Source organism: Typopeltis vanoorti, chromosome 1, assembly GCF_054136105.1.
Source record: "Typopeltis vanoorti isolate ZY-2024b chromosome 1, IOZ_Tvanoo_1.0, whole genome shotgun sequence".
NCBI classification, from domain to species: domain Eukaryota; kingdom Metazoa; phylum Arthropoda; class Arachnida; order Uropygi; family Thelyphonidae; genus Typopeltis; species Typopeltis vanoorti.
In genome coordinates this window covers 68,079,022-68,100,427 of record NC_143549.1, presented here as the reverse complement: position 1 = coordinate 68,100,427, position 21,406 = coordinate 68,079,022, and the positions used below count along the sequence as shown (strand labels likewise).

At 36.9% G+C, this 21,406-nt stretch overlaps 1 protein-coding gene across 4 annotated transcripts in view; it reads left to right on the top strand.

The window, feature by feature from the left end:
* Nucleotides 1–21,406, top strand: part of AdipoR (adiponectin receptor) — a 240,534-nt gene that overhangs the window by 35,885 nt on the left and 183,243 nt on the right. For 3 of the 4 annotated variants that reach the window (XM_090390982.1, XM_090390984.1, XM_090390981.1), the window contains exon 3: nt 17,512–17,662. The exons of the other annotated variant lie outside the window; for it this stretch is intronic. The gene's annotated coding sequence lies outside the window, so the exon portion shown is untranslated. The remainder of the gene's footprint in view (nt 1–17,511; nt 17,663–21,406) is intronic. 4 annotated transcript variants of the gene reach the window in all.

Genomic DNA, 21,406 nt, shown 5'->3' with positions numbered 1-21,406 from the left:
GTGGTTTAGTTCTGTGGTTAGGGCATTGTCATTTGAACAGATAAGTTTAGCCCTGTTGTGTAGTGTCTTAATGACACCATATTGTTTTGAGACAGGGTGGTGGGATTGTTGGTGAATGTATCTGCCTGTATGGGTGGGTTTTCTATAGACTGAGAAAACCGAGGTTCCATCAGGCTGGCAGGTGACTAGTGTTGGGGGGGGGGGGTGGGGGGGGGGGGGGGTGGGGGGGGGGGGGGGTGGGGGGGGGGGGGGGTGGGGGGGGGGGGGGGTGGGGGGGGGGGGGGGTGGGGGGGGGGGGGGGTGGGGGGGGGGGGGGGTGGGGGGGGGGGGGGGTGGGGGGGGGGGGGGGTGGGGGGGGGGGGGGGTGGGGGGGGGGGGGGGTGGGGGGGGGGGGGGGTGGGGGGGGGGGGGGGTGGGGGGGGGGGGGGGTGGGGGGGGGGGGGGGTGGGGGGGGGGGGGGGTGGGGGGGGGGGGGGGTGGGGGGGGGGGGGGGTGGGGGGGGGGGGGGGTGGGGGGGGGGGGGGGTGGGGGGGGGGGGGGGTGGGGGGGGGGGGGGGTGGGGGGGGGGGGGGGTGGGGGGGGGGGGGGGTGGGGGGGGGGGGGGGTGGGGGGGGGGGGGGGTGGGGGGGGGGGGGGGTGGGGGGGGGGGGGGGTGGGGGGGGGGGGGGGTGGGGGGGGGGGGGGGTGGGGGGGGCACAACTATTTAACACGAATCTTGCATCAGAGCACCCAAAGGAATGGAAGGTGGGAAAATTGTCCCACTTCATAAAGGGTGTCTAGAGAAGACTGGCTACAAATCATAGGGTTGTTGTTAAGGTATTATAGAAGTTGGTGAGAACTAAAATTTGGAAGTGGGTTGATAATAGTATTATCTATGATGGTCAGCATGGGGGGGGGGGGTCATGTTTCAGCAAAATGCCTTTGATAGACTGCCACATGACAAGCTAGTAGCTAAACTGAAACAGATGGAATTAGATAATAAACTAGTAGGTTAGATAGCTGATTTCCTGTCAGACAGGTATCAGCAATATGTATATGGAGGAGTGATATCCCAAAGAAAGGAAGGTCACTAGTGGAGTGCTAAAGGAATCTGTTTTGGGACCATTATTGTTTAACTTGTTATGTTAATGACATTGCAACCGCTTAACTGGAGATGAGAAGTACAGCAGACGTTGTGGCCTTGCATGAGGATCTGAATAGATTATAAGTGGGCAAATGATTGGAGCTGCCAGTTTACTGTTGCCAAGTCCAAGGTCTTGAAATTTGGTAGACAAGATTGGGGTGCAGAGTATACAATTGATTGAGAAATTTTGGAGAAGATGAAGAATCTGGGAATGATGATGACTTGGTGTTTAGGGGTCACATTGCTAAAATTGTAAGAGCATTGCAATGGATTATGGCAGTGAGGAGGACTTTGACATGCAGAAGCAGATAGGTTGTAGTTCCCTTGTATAAGGCTTTGATCAAGCCACATACGCACTACTGTACATACATTTAGCTGCCTTATTTTCATCTGGATGAGGATGTATTGGAGAAGGTTACTAAGCTAGTGTCAGGTATGAGAAGAGATTGAGGGAATGCAATTTACAGAGCCTTGTGAATAGAAGAAGAGGGGGATATGATCAAGGCATACAAGTTGGTGAGGGGTTGTTACCAGATTAATGTGGAAAAGATATTTCAAAGAGCAAGGGAGAATTAGAGGCCATCCATGGAAGCTGTATATGGAGGAGAAGCAGGTTTTTGCATGGAGAGTGATTGGTGAGTGGAATGCATAGCCTGAAAGTGTGGTGAGTGCAGAAACTTATAATAAATTTGATTCAGTAAGCCATGTTGCAACCAGTAATCCTAATTTTGTCTGTGACTCAGATAAACTTGTCAATATATATCAGCCCATTTGTATGTCATCAATATTTGCTAAGAAGATAAGCTTATTGGTTTATCAAAAGGTCATGACCCAAAAAAGGTACCTCTTATGGATTGTTTTCACAGCATCGATAGAGGCCTTTGATCCTTATCACTTAAAACACCTAACAGATTTGGTTGGAATGTGCAAAAGTTCTTTTTAGTTATAAGCCTTTTTCCTAATCTTTCTTTTTATGAATTTAAAGTGCTGAAGTGTTTGAAGAATAATATCACTTTCATCATTACTGAAACAAATAAGTTGGGTTGTGCCTGTGGTGTAGTGTTTATCACATCCACCTAACACGTGGAAGGTCCCAGGTTCGAGCTCTGGTGGGCACAGTAATACTTTTTGCTGGCATGGTTGGCTGAGTAGTTAGCATATTTGCTCTCCAGCCAAATGACCATGGGTTCGAATCCCACCATGGGCATGGATGTTTGTGATTGTCTGTGAAAATACTAGTGGTGGTGGGTGTTGGTGTAGTTTCGGTTCATTGTAGTGGGTGGTTTGAGATAGAGAATGCTGGAGACAGAGAGCTGTAGAGTAGGTGCCCTCCCTTGATGAGAAACTAGGCATTCTCTTCTGCTCAAGACACTTTTTTTCAACCAAGCAGCTACTTACTCTATACATATCCACCCATGCATAAAATACTGGTTCACATGTTTGATGTGCATCTAAAACCTAAAAATTCTTGATTCTGTCTGGGTGAAAGATAATTCAGGTCACAGGTGTAGAATGTCCCACTTATAAGTTATCTAAATACTTATCCAATTTATTTGGTTGAAATACTAATTAAGAAGAGTCAGAATTATGGCATAGTTAAATACAGCTAAAACCAAGTATATGGTCACTGTGTGTTCCCGAGGTATGACAGTGATAAGTTGAGACAGAGAGCCAGAATCATGAATGGTATGCTAGCAAAGCTGTGTAAGGAGAAGGGAGTGGTGCAATTTGTGGATGTATGTCATGTATTTGAGAGAAGATATACAGATCATTTCAGAATTGTAATGGGAGACTTTAATGCTAGAATTGTATACAACAATCAGATGAAAGCTCAATGGGAAATTTTGGATATCGCATGAGAGATGATAGAGGAGCAGGGTTAATAGAATTTGCAGAAAAAGAAAACCTGTACATCATGAATTCTTTTTTCAAGAAAAAAACACATAGGAAGTGGACATGGAAAAGTCCAAATGGCAAAACTAGAAATAGACTTTATCCTCAGCAATAGGAAAAACATCTTTTAAGACTGCTCTGTTATAAACACCTTCAATATTGGAAGTGACCATTGTATGGTACATGGTAAGATTCAAATAAACTGCCAGAAAGAAAGAAGAAAAATGTTTCAAAGATCAAAGCAAAACATAGATGTACACAAACTCAACATTAAAAAAGATATATTCCAACATGAACTAAACAATAGATTTTAAAATCTTATTGTAGATGACAATGCTGATCCATCAGAAAGTAATGATATTATTACCCAAAACCTTTTGCAGTGCTCACTTGAAATAGCTGGTACCACAGGACAGAAATAAGACAATTTCTGAAGAAACAAAACATCTGCTGAAAAAATGAAAAGAAATGAAACAATCAATAACCTACAGTCGATAAAACTGAATACAATGAATTGTGCAAAACGATCAGAAAATGTATCGCAAAAGAATTAAGAAAACTCAGTTGTAAATTCATACAACAAACAATTGAAGACAACCATAGTCTTAAAAAAGCCAAACAGTAATTGATGAACAGCAATAAACAGATGGCTGCAGTCAAACTAACAGATGGGAGCATAACCAGAGATATAAATATGCTACTGCAAAAAGAATTGAAGAATTTTACTCGGTACTATATCAGGATGATGAATTAAATGAAGAAGAAGACAAATACAAAATAGCTGAAGTACCACACATTTTACCAGAAGTTACGTGGAGCATCCAAAGCTTGCAAAATGGAAAAGCTGCAGGTGAGGATGGAGTTATAGCTGAACTTCTAAAAGCAGGTGGAGAAATGATCTACAAACTCTTAGCAAAACTATTTACTTTATGCCTGAAGAAAAATGATATACCAAGAAAATGGAAGAGGCTACACTAATTTTGCTACATAAAAAAAGTGACAAACACTTTACAAAGTGTTTACAAAAGTCTCTTAGCTCATAGGCTTTGTATGACTCTGGACTTAGCACAACCAAAAGAACAGGCAGGCTTTTGAAGTGGCTTTAGTACAATGGACCATATTCAAGTTGTACAATAGGTTATTGAATGGTGTAATGAATATCAGTTACCATTATGTCTTGGTTTTATTGATTATGAGAAAGTCTTTGATTCACTAAAAATTTGTGAAATACTTAAAGCATTACGAAATCAACAAGTAGAGGAGCCATACATCATGACCATAAAATCAGCATATACCAATGCCACAGCAGCAGTTCATTTCAATGGAAACATTTCTACTGTGGAAATACAGAAAGGTATAAGAGGGTAACACAATATCTCCGAAATTGTTCACAGCCTGACTAGAAGAAATATTCAAACTTCTTGATTGGGAAAGGAAAGGTCTGAAGATAAATGGAAGATATTTAAGCCATTTACGCTTTGCAGATGACATAGTTATCTTTACTTCAATTGCTCATGAATTACAGACTCTTATTCAAGACCTCCAAATTACTAGCAAAACAGCTGGACTAATGATAAACCTAAAGAAGACCCAAGTTATGTTCAATAGCTATGTCCAACCAGAAATAATAAAAATCAATAATGATAAAATTAAACAAGTAGATCATTACATATACTTAGGATAACAGATATCAATGGAACAAAATATCATGGATGAAATTAAAAGATGCACGATGCTTGGGTGGAAAGCATTTGGAAGACTATATTCAATATTCAAAAGACAACTACCATTATGCCTTAAAAGAAAAGTTTTTAATCAGTGTATTCTTCCTGTATTGACATATGGCTGTGAAACTTGGACACTAAATGCAAAGGAAATTCAAAAATTAAGAACAACACAATTTAGTATGAAAAGAACTATGCTTGGTATCACAAGACTGGATCACAAAAGGAATACATTAAATCAAACCAAAGTGTCTGGCATCATAGGAAGAGTGAAACATCTGGAGTGGGAATGGGCTGGGCATATTGCTCGAAGACAAGATCAACGATGGACAAAAGAAGTACTGGATTGGATTCCACGAGAGGAAAAATGACCACGAAGCGGACCTAAATCATAGTGGATTGATGATATCATCAGATTTGCAGAAGTGACATGGGAAAAGATAGCCATGGACAGACATTGGAGTAATCTTGGAAAGGCCTTCATCCAGCAGTGGATCGACAATGGCTGATGATGATGATGATACAGATATGATGGATTGCATTTGGATGGCTTTTGGAGTGAGTGAACCAGAGAAACTGTTGTTAGATAGAAGTGCAGTATGTGGTGCAAGCAAGAGATCAGAAGTAAGAGATGAAGTGAAAGATCAGAAGAGTGGCATTGAAGAGACAGAAGTGCTTTGCAGTTGAAACAGTAGTAGTAGTACGAGAGAGATGAAGAGAGAATGGGAATGCAAGAGGAACAGGAAAGGGGGGGACTCACACGGACAGGAAGACATGGCATAGAAGTGGATGTTAGAAATAGTAGTGATTGTATTATGTTAGTGATGATCAGCATAGAAATGGAATAGATCAGGATGCGAGTGGGAAAGTTGAGATAAGTAGATATATGTGGTAAGCAGTGATAAAGGTGATTGGGCAAGGGCAGGTGTGGTCGGGAATTCACTACCAACAAGTGGCTTGGGTAGGACTGGTTATAGACCTAAAATTGAACTGCTGTGTTTTTACAAATTCCAGAAGAATCAGAAATAAGTGAGATGAAATGATTTCACTAATTGAATTTATTTGGCTCGATCATTGGAATGAGTGAAACACGATTGAATGAAGATGATATCATTTTTCGTGAGGATAGAATGGTCAAGGAGGGAGGTGGAGTGCTGATGATGATGACAGAGAAATTATGTCCACATAAGGTAGACATGAAAGAAGGAAATATTAGCAATGGTTATGAGGCAGTGTTGTGTGAAGTTGAAGGTTGACAGGAAGATATATTTAGTTGGATGTCGCTATGTGCCAGGGAATGTGGAGGGTGTTGATGAAGAAATGTATAAACAACTTTGGTTAGTGAACAAAGTTAGAAGGGTAATTATTATGGGCAATTTTTCTTATGGTGGTATAAAAGAGAATGAAGAGATCATTTTGGGAATAAGGAAAATGAATTTCTTGAGAGACATCTATTTCATGCGCATGAAGTAGGTGAGAGTCCATTTGGTGGAAGTGAACATGAAGTGATCACCTAGGATGTGGCCATATGCAGACTTTTTTTTTGAGGAAAGGATGTATGTGGAATACAAGTTTGGTGATTATGACAAGCTTAGGAGATGGTTTGAAGCTACAGCATGAAATGAGGAGGTGAGTGGTAAGGAAATAAATGCTGCTTGGGAACTGACAAAGAAATACATAACATCATCAATGTGTGAATGTATGCTGAAGATCAAAAGGCTGAATAAGGTAGGTGTAAAATGGATGATTGAGGGGTATAAGCATGAAATCTGGAAGGCAGGTTGGAAGCAGTATAATCTAAATAATGGTAATAATATTTATATGATTATTACTATTATTTACATGTGTGAATATACATTCACACATTGATGATGTTATGTATTTCTTTGTCAGTTCCCAAGTAGCATTTATTTCCTTACCACTCACCTTCTCATTTCATGCTGTAACTTCAAACTGTCTCCAAAGCTTGTTATAATACCAAACTTGTATTCCACATTCAATTTGAACAACGCATAAACCTTTACTCTATTAGTAAATCATTGACAGCTTTCAGCAAATACAAACCACATGTATAACATGGCAGCACTCAATTTTCAAAATGCCCTACCTTTTACCCTCACACATGCCAGAAGTCTGTGAGGCCACATATTGAAGATGGCATGTACAACACCCAATGCAAAAACGTATCCAGACAGTTCATCGCCGACAATTCATTGCAAATATATGCGAAAAAAATTTCCGTATAAGAAATATTTTAAAGAATTAAGAAATCTTTTATATATTATTTAATATTTCAATTATATTTAGCTTTTTCAAAATTTTTATTCGGTATAAAGTTATTCATCGTGGATATATGTGAAAAAAAAAAAAGAAATATTTCCCATATAAGAAATATTTTTTAAAAATTTTAAGAGATATTTTTGAAATAAAATTAAGAAATAGCTGGCCTGGTTGGACGAGTGGATAGCGTACCTGCTCCCCAGCCAAAATGCAGCAGTTCGAATCCAAACCAAAGGCTTCAATTCAGCGACATGAACTTATTTAAGTTAAGGGATATTACATCCCATATTTTTTCTTAGCCAAATAAGAAACTCAAAGAATTTCATGCTATAGAAATATAGAAACTATATAAAGTTTGGCGATTCCAAGCGTAAGCAAATACCTGGATAGGGCAACACCTGACCCATTTGGTAGTGCAAACTGAGGCAACTCATAGTAAGTGAAGCAAGCTCCGATCACTATTCTTGGTATTTACACATAATGTGAACTTAGCTCCTAGGAGCTGTATTACTGTTCTACATTATGAGTGAGAGAAGGTCACTTACCCAGACCGGTTTCAACCTTTATTGAGGTCTCATCAGTGAGTAGGTAGACGTAGTTAATACCAAGTTTGTAGTGAACAGAACTTACATCCCCTTCTGTGAGAATTGCCAAGAAACTGTCCTAATACTAAGAAACAATATGGGATGTAATATCCCTTAACTTAAATAAGTTCATGTCGCCAAATTGAAGCCTTTGGCTCTTCATATAATTAGTAATTTATTAGGACACCTTCTTGGCAATTCTCATAGAAGGGATGTAAGTTCTGTTTGCTACAAACTTGGTATTAACTAGGTCTACCTACTCACTGATGAGACCTCAATAAAGGTTGAAACCGGTCTGGGTAGTGACTCTCTCTCATAATGTAGAACAGTAATACAGCTCCTAGGAGCTAAGTTCACATTATGGGTAAATACCAAGAATAGTGATCGGAGCTTGCTCCGCCCTTACTATGAGTTAATAGTAAGGGTGGAGTCAAATGGGTCAGGTGTTGCACTATCCAGGTATTTGCTTACGCTTGGAATCGCCGAACTTTATATAGTTTCTATATTTGGCATGAAACTCAAAATTCGGCTAAGAAACAATATGGGATGTAATATCCCTTAACTTAAAGAAGTTCATGTCAACGAATTGAAGCCTTTGGCTCTTCACATAATTAGTAATAATAATAATACTATTTTGATTATGGAGGGTGGTCTAAAACATTCCCAGCCTCAGCCATAGATGGCAACACTATCAGCACGATTTTTTTCCAAGTTGGTACATCTGTCATAAGCATCCATGCAAAACTGCAAGTTATTCTATCAAGTAGTTTGTTTTGTACAGCTGTCTGAAGCAAAAATGTCTATATCCCTTGAAATGGATAAAATTGAGTATTGTGCAATTATAAAATTCTTTGTAAAAGAAGGTTTAACGGCAGAACAAATTTATTCAAAGTTCATAAAAGTTTATGGGCACTCTTCTCCTTTGTTTTCAACAATTAAGAAATGGGCTAACGAGTTTAAACGTGGCCTTACTAGCCTTGAAGATGTTCCACATGAAGGACATTCAAAAAGTCTAACAACATCAGAAAGCATTGATCAAGTGCGTGAAATTGCTGAGACTATAGGCATTTCAAAAGAAAGTGTAGGATATATTTTGCGTGAAGAATTGCAAATGAAAAAGCTTTATGCAAGATGAGTGCCGCGCTTGCTCACAGCAGATCAAAAACGCACTAAACAGTGCTTGGAGTATTTTAACAGTAATAAAACTGATTTTATGCATTGATTTATTACTATGGATGAGACTTGGATTTACCATAACACACCAGAATCCAAAAGCAGTCAAAATAGTAGAGAGAAGTCTTTTGCTCAGTGGCAAAGAAGGCCGAGTCGGTTCCATCAGCAGGAAAGGTCATGGCATCAGTGTTTTGGGATGCTAAATGCATTTTGTTTATTATCTTGAAAAGGGTAAAACAATAACTGGGGAATATTATTCCGATCTTTTAACCTCACTAGACGAAAAATTCGTGAGAAAAGACCTGGTTTGCAGAAGAAAAATATCATTTTTCATCAGGACAATGCACCTGCCCACTATCTCTTCCCAAAACTATAAATCTTCCTCGCTAGTCAGTGGTTTTCTTTGAATCAAGTGGTGATTACAGCTGTAGAGGGGTATTTTGCAGATCTTACTGAGAACCACTACAGGGACAGGATAATGGGCTGGAGCATTGCTAAAATAAATGCATTAGTCTTAAGAGAGATTATATTGAAAAATAAAAATAATTAGAAATTATAAATTTGTTTTTTCATTATTTGGCCGAGAATTTTTCAGTAATAACCTCGTATATATAAGAGTATCACATCTGGATGGGTGTCTGAACAGTTTGCAGAATAAGTATTCTTAAATGTGATGCCCTTTCTCCCTACCTATTCTAGTTTTGTAAATATTAATATTTTATCAGCAAAACCTGCAGTATTTAAATAATAAAATATATATACAACTTTTTAAGATGTAACAGAAATTAGGAAACTCACCGATCAATAATATATTACTTTCAATGTATAAGAATAAAAATATTATGAAAATCTAATTAAAATCTAAACAAATAATACATAAAAAACTATATTTTGTGAAATTTATCTTGCACTGCATTTACTTTTCATATATCGGTATCAGTGCAATATCATTTCAATTTTCTAGTGAATAATGCTTTCAACGGATTTTTTCTGCAATGAATTTTCCCTGTGATAAATTGTCCGTGAACCATGCAAAAAACGCTGCCACTACTCACTCCAAATCCACCTTCAGGCTGGGGATGCTGTTTCTTGCAGGATACTCTCAAGCTCCGACCACAATTTCTAGTCCAACGCATTCAGATCGGGACTTCCAGACAACCAATCAGATGGTGATATGTGGTTGGGCACATTTGCTTCCAACCACTGTTGTATGGTCCTCACCTTGTGTGCGGATGCCGAGTCCTGTTGAAAGGTCTACTGCCTACTATGAAATAAGGTGTTGTTCAGGGACTGTACTACCGATTCCAGCATGGTCTTGATGCACTTACACAGAAGTTTTGATCCCTTTCTCTCAGAAATGAAACTTGAACCCCACCACCACCTCCCGACCATACCATCACTTATGCAGGGTAATGACCTCTCTGAATCCTGGGAGTTATGGTGCTTGCTGTACGACTATCTAGGTCATATACCTGATCTTTTTGACAGTTAAACAACTCTGCAATGGTGAAAATCTTCTCATCTATGAAGAGGATATCTTATACATTGTTATGTTAGGAAATATCCAGTAGAATGATAAGCTCTCAAACCCCCCCCCAGGTCATTAGTTATTACACATGACATTGTTCTCTGCAAAAGAGTCATTTATCACAACATTAATTTCTGTGTTCTCACAGAATTATGGCAGAATCATGCCTTCACAAGCCATTGCATCCTAATGCAGCATGGTCAACCTGTTCTTTGCCAGTCAGATATGTCTTCTGTATCATTATAATGGTTAATAGTCTGAAACAGAAACATCTTACTGATCCCAAGTATTTTTAGCATGTTGAAAATAACAGGTGTCTGCATTTCCAACCTTGTGAAGTGTTATTACTGCTACACAGTTCTCATAATCTCCCTCACTGCATGTTGACCAACTCTCCCCTCTCTTTCTCTCTCTCTCTCTGCTGATAAACATGTGAATGTTGGCTGTGCACAGTGCCACTAATGGAACCAGGCTCATGCAATTCTTTGAGTATCATGGTGGTATGTAGAAGTTGTAACACTATTTATGGCACGACTGTGTACATTTGTAAAATCAGTAAGATCATCAGAAGTGCAGTTAACACTTTTCTTCAAAGACTCAACAAACTGTTGATGAATGAGAGAGCTTCCACTTCTAATGTTTCACAATTTTTATAACAATGTCCATCACATTTTTCAATTCATCACTTTTAGAGATCTGAGCACATAAATTTTCCTGGTGCAAAATGCAATAGAAAGATGGCAGCGTGGACTTCACACTGTTTTCATTTAAATGCTGCTTCAGAAAAGAAACAAATCCTAAGTTCATCCCAATCATGGTTGGAGTACTGCCTGTTGTGTTAGAAACTAGTTGTTTTTTTCTAAATCCAGATTAATTTTTTTTAATATTTCAAAAAAGTTTTCAAAGATGTCTTTTCCACATGTTCAATATCATAATCCACAAATGCCTAGCATTTCTTCCCTGACTTGAAGATCTGAAGTCACATATCAAACCCAAAATATTAACTGCACAGTGTCACTAACATCTGTTGACTCATCTAGTGCTAAAGAAAATAGTCTTTTAGTTGCTCAAGTAACTGATTTTCTGTCTTTTGCTAACTCTAGCATTCTGTGGACAATTGTTCTTTGACTTAATGGATGAGTCAATATCTCACATGGATGTTTTGTGTAACATACTTTCTTTTACATGAACTTTGTTCATGAAAAAAAATTTATTACCTATGAAAAATAAGTTTCAGATGTGTAAATTATATTCATAATTCAAATTTGTGACATAAGAGCTGTGATATCAGCATAAAACATGTATAACCTGAGTCCACTCTGTGAATATCTGATAACATGCATGCATGTAGGATATAAGACATTTTGTATAAAAGCTGTTGCTTTCTAAGACAGAGTCGTCACTTAGAAGTAATCATGTAGAAGTTGTCAGAGAAGACAAAGATGACAAGGAGGGTCTGTTCAGAGGAAAAGGCATTTGTTGTTTGCCCAGGTCATCCTCATTCCAAAAAAAAAGGAGTTCGTCAATACAGGAAATCAGCAACTAGGTAAAGCGAATGAAAAGGAACTGTGCAGCAGATGTATACTGAAATGATAATCCAGAAAATATTTGAGTTGATCATGAATGCTAAAGGAAGTTGGAGTTGCACTTGGACTACTCAAGTAATGTTCCTGTTCTTATTTTTTTGTAGTAGAAATTTCATATTGTTTATGACGCTCTCCATTTAATGTCTGGGTCGAATAGTCAAAAGACTGTTTACGTTAATGAAAGCTATAAAAAAAATGTTAAATGAACTTACGCATGTTGAGTTATATTTGTAAAAATTAGATTTTATTGGTAGAATTAATTGAATTAATTCTATCAATAAAATCTAGCATTTTGTGTTTATTCTTAAACAATGAATAGGATATGAGAAGGAATTGTTAAGTTCTTTAATGTTAAACTTACAATTGGTTATATAAAGTTCTTCTTGTACATATGTTTATAATCAAATATTGTAAAATTTTAATGAGCTTCATTAATTTGTGCAATAACATAGTGATGCTAAATGTCAATGCACAATCCCAAAAAATTAAGAACCTGGAATTATCTAACCAACAACAGGTAAAGAATTAAAATATTGTTAATTTAAGCCACAACTGACATAAGACTATTAGTTAAAGGGAATAACATTCTTTTATTATAGTGAAGGAATCTCACAAACTCGCATTCATTTAACATAAATTGTGCTGTCAATAGGTAAATCATGGCCTCCACATCCTGAAGCAGCCCCCCCCCCGTAACCTGTCGCTCAGGTTAAGGACAACACATTGCTATACACTCTACAGGGTTTAGGATCAGTTAGTTTAAATGATAACACAAAAGCAATATTTATTTAAAAAACTACCAACATCTACATAATACAAACTATTAATAATATTCAAAATTACTTAAAAGTATATTTTCTAGCTTTTGTCGACGCAAATTTGTTTTCAGGCCAGAAGGGTGACGAGTGTGGTAAGAAAAGCAAAAAAGGATTACGAAAGAACATTGGCCATGCAGGCTAAAGAGAATCCTAAACAGTTTTTTAGATATGTAGCAAGTAAAAGGAAAAATGTACATGGCAGATTGATTTTAAAGAATGCCGATGGTAGGGAGGTAACTGAATCAGTTGAGATAGTTGAGTTACTGAGTGAGCACTTTGCAAAAGTATATCATCCAGGTGGTGACATTGCAGAAACGAATAAACCAGTAGATTATACGGGAATTGTGGTTAATGAAGTGGAGGTGAGTAGTCTATTGCATAACCTCAATGTCAATACATCTGTGGGATTGGATGGTATACCAGCTCGTGTTGTACGAGAAGCAGCTAAAGAATTGTCAGTACCCTTGACCATTTTGTTTAATTTGAGTCTCGGGTCTGGGTTAGTCCCGAGCGGGTGGAAAGAGGGGAAAATAGTTCCACTGCATAAAGGTGGTTCCAAGACTGCTGTAGTAAATTACCGATCGATTAGCATATCAGGAATCATTGTCAAGGTCTTAGAGAAAATAGTCAAGAGGAAAATACAAGATTGGATAGAAGAAAATGGGATACTGTATCGGGGACAGCATGGTTTTGTGAAGGGTAGGTCATGCCTCAGTAACTTGCTCACGTATTATAACACAGTGACGGCTGAACTGGATAAGGGTAATGGGTTTACGGTGATTCTACTGGACCTTGCCAAGGCCTTTGACAGGATTCCACATGGAATTCTAATCAGTAAATTGCAGCATATGGGAATGGACATAGGGTTGGTGAGATGGATAGGAGGGTGGTTGACGGAGAGATATCAGAGAGTGGTTTACTCGGGAGTAGAGTCCACAAGACGGCCTGTGACTAGTGGTGTGCCACAAGGATCTGTTCTTGGACCACTGCTGTTTAATTTGTTCATAAATGATATAGGAAATGATCTGAGAGGAACAGTTCATTTGTTTGCGGATGATGCGAAGTTGGGTAGGGCAATAGTGAATGCAGATGACGTCAAAATTTTGCAGGATGATTTGGATAGATTGGAGGTCTGGGCTAAGGAGAATGGATGTCAGTTTAATGTGGCAAAATGTAAGGTTATGCATTTTGGGGTGAAAAGATTGGTGGCAGTTTACTGCATTGGTGGAACCGTGCTCCAGGAAATTGATGAGGCACGAGATTTAGGAGTGTTGGTAGATAAGGAATTGAAATTTAGGGGACACATTGCAAAAGTGACCAAAACAGCTCATCAAATCACTTGGTTGCTGAAGAATACGATGACAAGCAGGTTATTGTTCCTCTGTATCGTGCCTTGATAAGACCCCATCTAGACTACTGTGCTCAGATTTGGTCACCTAGGTTTCTTCTTGATGGGGAGGAGGTGGAGAGGATCCAGAGGCGAGTGACCAAGATGATAGCAGGTCTGTGGAATGAACCGTATGAGAACAGGTTGAGGATTTGTGGGTTGCAAAAATTGGTTGATAGGCGGAGGAGGGGAGATAATTGAGACATTCAAATTACTGAAGGGTTTCTATAAAATTAATTCAGAAGATATTTTTGAGAACAGGGCTGGTTGTGGGAGGACTAGGGGACATCCATGGAAACTGGGCAAAAGTGTGGTTAGTAAAGGTGTTAGAGCTGGGTTCTTTACTTTTAGAGTAGTGAATGAGTGGAATGCGCTCCCTGAGTCTGTGGTGGATGCTGTGACAGTGAATGAGTTTAAGGCGAGGTATGATAGATACTGTATGAATGTCAAATAGTTGTGATGAATATGATTTGGGGCCTCCCTCGATGAGTCCAATGACTCCCTGGAGTTGCCCATAATAATAATAATAATAATAAAATTTATCAATAATGTCAGTAAAATCAACTCGCTTAGCCAAATCATTTTCGATGCACAAAATTGCTAGGTGATTAAGTCGTTCTTGGCTACTTGTGCTTCTTTGCCATGTTTTCGATGAATTTACCAGTTTGCTGAATGATCTCTCAGCTGAAGAAACAGCAACTGGTATTGTGCAAAATAGTTTAATGACAAGGCAAATATACTTTACAGGGTTTTGTCATAAATTGCGTTCAGAAGTTTCACCGGACTTGTTTCTGTGCCAAGAACTATTTTATGAATACTTTTAAGGTGAAGAATTTCATTCAATAACTCTTCTGACAGATCTTTTTCATACATATTCACAAATTTTGCTGCTTTTGCGATAAGTTGACCATCATCCAAGTTGTGGAAATTTAAAATTGGTGAGAATAATTCACATATATTATTCTGCTGCTTCAAACTTTGTGTTTAAATCATTCATAATGAAATTCAATACTGGATAAATTACGAAAATTTTGAAATCTTGTTCAGGTTTTACAGTAGTTTCTCGATTTTCGCAAAATTGAGGTTGCACACCGATTGCTTCAGCAACTACTTTTGCTTCTTGGACAAAACACTCCCACGAGTCATGTACGTGTTGTATCTCTTGCACTAATTCTCTTATAAGTGCAGACTCAACCTCAAGAGATATGTATAATAATTTACTTTGTATAATAATTTTCTTATTGTCAGTATTTGCTAATATTTTGTGTCAAAACATTGTCATTAGCATACCTTTATAAGACCTAAAATATTTTTTCAAGCCTTTGTGTTCAGTGTTGAAGGAGAAAGTGAGACGGGCGAACAAAAACCAGAAACTAAAGTAAATCCTTTTGAATGGGAAGTTCAGAAGAGTAACCATAAGTCTGAAATAATGGGTCAGAAACGATTGCAAACGCTAGTAGTCCCTCTCAGCACATATTCATTCATATTTTATAAAGTTTCTTTTTGTCTTTTGTTAGTCTCACTTAACTGGCTGACCTGACAAGACCGGGCCCCTAATTCTGGGCACCCCCAGGCTAGAGCCCTGTCAACCCCACCCTTGTGGGGGCCATGAGGTAAATACTAATAAGCGAGAGTGAGAACAATAACGTATTAAAAAATAACTATATAATTAATGAAATAAAGAGCCAAAAGGCTTCACTTCTGCGATGCTAAAATAATTTAAATAATTTTAACTATATAATAATAATAAAAGTATAATATAACACTGTCGTTTGCTAACTCTAGCATTCTGCGTGATAATTGTTCTTTTACTTAATTGTAAATTATTTAACTTTTGAAGACTATCATCTTTTATTCTTGAAAACAATAATTCTCCAATAGAGTTTTCGTTGACCACGATCAATATTTCTTTTACTAGTTCAGCATCAGAAAATTGTTTCTTTTTTGAGGCTAGCTTTTATAGCTAGCTAATGTAACTGGCTCCATTGATGATAAAAATATTTTGAGGCTTCTGTTTTGTTCTTGAATGCTTTTAGGCTGCTAATTTTATTAAATCGCTTTTGGCTACCAGCTTGAAATTTACATCAAATTTGCTGTAAAAATTGTTAAATTGTCACTTAAATGTATATTTTTTGTCACTAATGATTTTGTTACATAAAAAACACACTGGCTTATTATTTATTCCATTACTGCAAATTTCAACTCCCAACTTTCATTAAATTTTCATTTCATGTTTTTCTATTATCTTTTTGGCATCAATGCCAGAATCAATTAAATTGTCTTTACTTTTTGAGTTTTCACAATCATCTTCTAAATTCTTTCATTTTCAAATTATACACTTATCCATATTATAGATTTAAAATAAAATTTATTTAAACAGTTATTATAATTGCACAATACAAATGTTTGCAAGAGCATGCAAAAGGTACACAATTATCTACCTGCATTTGCTGAAAAACAACTAAGCCAGACTGCATCTACAAAATGTGCTGAGTCATGTGTGAACGTGATTTGCACGAGGCATTGCGGTTGCTACATATTATCAAATTTGCAATAAAAAAAATAAGTGTTGGAAAAAGTTGTTTCCTAAACTTGCAAATAAAGAAAATAAGATTTTGCGGATGAAAATATACAAAAATTATAATTTTATATTACAAATAAAATAATCAATTTAATTTTAACTTTTTCCAAAAACACCGTTGTCCACAATTTGTCCTCTGGCCACAGGGTTTCCCACCCGTGAATGAAAGTAGATCTTCCTGTTTGTCTAAAATACCCCACAAAAGCAAAGAATCTAGTAAACACATGGATAACTGAGAAGTGGAAGTTTGTCCATAGAAGTGGAAATTTTTTTGATGGTATGAAAGGTAACAAAAATATTCAGTGATTTTACAACTTTTGCATTGCACTCACTAATGCAATCACATAAGGGATAAGAATTTAAGTTATTTTTTCTGTATTTGAAGAGTTTCATGTATTCTCTATTGTCTGTTATTGTTTAATTGCCATTCTATGATCTTGTACTGATGATGCCTATAATACTTAGGCAACAATTCTACATTAATAAAATTTTTTATCTGAGTTTTTCCTCCATTTTTATTATTCTTTTGATTATACTAACTCAATATTTCATTATTGAAGCGTGAGAATTATTGATATACTCTTATGAGTTTCTGGCTACCCTTTAGAATGTCTTAAATCTTAGCTGAAATGACTATCTTTGCTGAATTAAACGTGATTTTTTTTTTAATGTTCTGTTGAACAATGTTAATTCGTTTTCTGTTTGGTTTATTTTATTTTATTTATTTATTTATTTTCCCCACTAACAAAAAAAAAAAAAAAGAAATGTCTTATTCCTTTAGCTGATTTGTTTTAACTTTTCTTTTTCTTTTCTTTTTTTTTTTCTAAATTGTAGGGTAGTAACTCTAGACATGGCAGTTTAACAGAACCTACAAACCAATAAAGAAAAAAAAGCAAAAAGAAACCCAAAGAAGATAAAAAAGCAAGGACAAAGAATAGTACTAGTTGTTTCAGCATAAACTCTTTCTTTTGCTGTCTTAAACAAGGTAAGGTACACAGCAAACATACTGTAATTGATATAAGATTGATAATAATCAAGATGTTTCATTAATTACAATTGAACTTTGTATGGGGAAAATATTTTTTAATTTTCCATACTCATACTGATTTTGTCCTTTACATCTAAAAGGATGTCATCTCTATTTTACTTCCAACAAGATATTGGGTTAAAGTCCCATTGTGACCTGGATGTTTTATGAAATTTTTGGATGTTAAATGATTTTCATCATCCAATGTGAGATCACCACCTTATATACTGGAGACCTGAAGTGTCTTGAAAAAGCACCAGATTTGATATCTAACCTTCCCAGCCTCCAAAACGTCTTGGTATTCTTCATTCAAAACACTACTACCTGAACAACTCTTAACACCTTATAAATTCCACTACTCAACCTTAAAATAGTGTTCTCACAAATGTACCAAAAACCTGTAAGAATGCTTGAGGAGGACATTTTGGTTAATAGATGACCCCCTCTCTCTCTCACACACACACATGCATACAATTTTTTTTTTTTTTTTTTTTTTTTTTTTTTTTTTTGTTCTTTTATTGGTCATTGGTCCTGATCCACTGAACTGGATGCTGTTATTTATTTATTATGTCAGCTCTGTAAAGAGATTGTTTTTTACTCTGAGTGTTAAATAATTACACAAGAGTTCAACCCGATTGATGCAATAACTTTTAACTCTGTTTCTTGTAGAATCCAGAAAATCACTGACTCATCACTAAATAAAAAATATATACATTTAATGAAACTAAAACACTATATATTTAAAATAAAATTAAATAAATAACTACAAAAATAATTGGATCCAAGGCCTTCAAAATAAGTCTATGCTTTAGAGGTTTTTTATCCTAAAAAATAAAATCATTCATTCATTCTCTGACTCATTCTATTACTAGGTTGTTTAACATATACTTAATCATGTGTGTACCAGACTAAACACCTTGTCTTTTCACAACAACAAAATGTTCATCAGAGTCAGTTTCCTTGTTAGGCCCTTTCTGAAAATATAAATTTATCTCTCAATTTAGCATACACCTGCTCCAATCATTCTCTCTGCCTCACTGGAGTACAAATATTCTTACCTCTCACAATTCAATATGGTGCAAAATCACCGATTCTTTACCAGAGAAAAACGGTTTCTTCTACTATTTCATAAATAAAATATCTAAAGCAGAGTTCATGTTAAGCCACTTTATAGTTTCAGATTTTACCAATTCCATTGCTTTTTCCCTTGGAAAAAAGCAATGGAATTGGTAAAAATCTGTTGGTATTGGTAAAATAATAAATAGATTGGCAACCTTAAGACAGAAGACGAAACTTTCCATTCAGCATTTCTTCGAACATTGAATTAGAACATCTACTCAAAAATCTTCGTCATCATCATCATCAAATTCTTGCCATGTACCCTCAAGGGGTGTACAGGATATGATAGTACTACATGAAAAAAATTACATCATTACCAACTTCCTATCTCCAATTTTCCTCCAAATCAGTCTGCTACTTGTCAAGACTCCAACATTATCAGATCTTATATTTCTATCGTCTAAGGCACTTTGTACCGTATCAATCCACCTATATCTTGGTCTTCCTCTGGGTCGTTTTGCTGCCAACCTGGCAGAGAACACTTGTTTTGCTAATCTTTCTTCGCCCATTCTGTTTAAGTGACCATACCACCTGAGATTAGCTCTGCTAACACATTCCTGAATGCTGACAATGTCAAGTTCTTTCCTAATATCCTCATTTTTAATATGATATTGCCATTGATGCCATCTGTTCATGCCACTAATGTCTCTGAGGAATCTCATATATGTGGTCTCTAGTCTTTGGTCAAGTGTTTTACTTCTGACCCAGCTCTCAGATCCATAAGTTAAAACTGGTTTGAACACTGTCTTGTATACAGCTAATTTAGTGTTCTGACTAATTTCTCTCTTATTCCATATGAATTTATTCAATTGACTTCCCACCATACCAGCTTTGCTGATTCTGTTGTCTATTTCTATATTTAATTTGCCATCTTCAGTAAAAATCGTGCCTAAGTAGCTGAAATGTTTTACTTGTTCCACAGGTTCTCCATTCACAACACAGTTGACATTTTCAATGATTCTGCCTGTTTTCATTGTCTTTGTCTTTTTATTGCTGACCGTCATACCATATCTATTACAACAGCTATATAATTTAGTCAGAGAATTTTGCAGACTTGTAGCAGATTTATTTAGAAGTATAACATCATCTGCATAAAGCAAAGAGCTGACATTAACATCTCCAATTTTGATATCATGTTTAATACCACTTTCCTTCATAATGTGATCCATATAGATAATGAGTAACAGAGGGGATAATGTACATCCTTGTCTCACACCAGATTTAACATTAAACCATCTTCCTGTACTTCCTTCAATTCTAACTGCTGACTTACAACTCAAATAAAGACTGAGTATTGCTTGATATAATGCCCCATTGACACCATATAACCGTAGCATATTAAATAGCTTCTCTCTTGGCATCTTGTCATATGCCTTTTCCAAATCGACAAAACTTAAATGCAGATCTTTATTATATTCCCATGCTTTCTCGACTATTTGTCGTAAAGTGAAGATCTGATCCTGACAGCCTCTATTTGGCCTGAATCCAGCTTGTTCTTCACCAAGCTTTTCTTCCACAATTCTTCTCAACTGTTTCTCAAGTATACTTGCATAGATCTTGCCAGGAACACTGTGTAAGGAAATACCTCTGACATTCAGTTTTATTTACCTTGTTATATATGGGTACTATGAGAGCTCTACTCTAATCATCGGGAATTCGTCCCTCTGTCCAGGATTTCTGAACTATGCAGTGCAGCCACTGTAAGCCTCTTATACCACCATACTTCAGCATTTCTGATCGAATATCATCTACTCCTGCTTTCTTTCCACATTTCAAGCCTTTGATGGCTTTTTCTACTTCAAGTATGGATATGTATTCCTTACTGTATGCCTGGGCAGTGTTTTTTTACCACTGTGCTGTCATCACTGCTTGTTTCATTTAGCAGCTTTTCAAAGTAATTACTCCATACTTCAAGGATATCTTTTTCTCCTGTTTTCATGTCACCTTTATCATCGCTAATTCCTTTTACAGCACTCTTTCCTCCATTCCTTAGCTTCTTCAACAACCTCCAGAATATTATGCCACCTTCTTGATATTTATTTTCTATATTCTTGCCAAAGTCCTTCCATGAGGACTTTGTTTAGCTAGTTTTACACAGTGTTTAGCATTCTTGCATTTGTCTCTATATTCTCTAAGCGCAAAAGCTGACTTATTTGAAAGGAACTTTTGATATGCTTTCTTCTTTTCCTTGGAGTTCTGATTTTTTAATCCTTGCAGACAACCTCACCACATGTCTCTCTGGCAGAATCAATCAATGTTTTCTTCAGAGTTTGCCACTGAATCTCCAAGGTTTGATTCCTGTTCTCAAACTCTTTCATTTTTTCTTCAATAATCTTTGTGTATTTTAGTCTACAGTTCACATCTGAGAGCTGCTCAACTTTTATTCGCTTTAAAACTTTCTTACATGTTATTCTTTTCAATATGAAATTCAATTTTATCCTGCTCAAGACTAAATAGTGATCACTTCCAATTTCAAATCCTCTGTACACTCTGGTGTCCTGCACCAGGTAGAAAACATCACTATCAACAATAACATAGTCAATGAGACTTTTCTTATTCCTAGCCTCTTCTCTCCATGTGAAT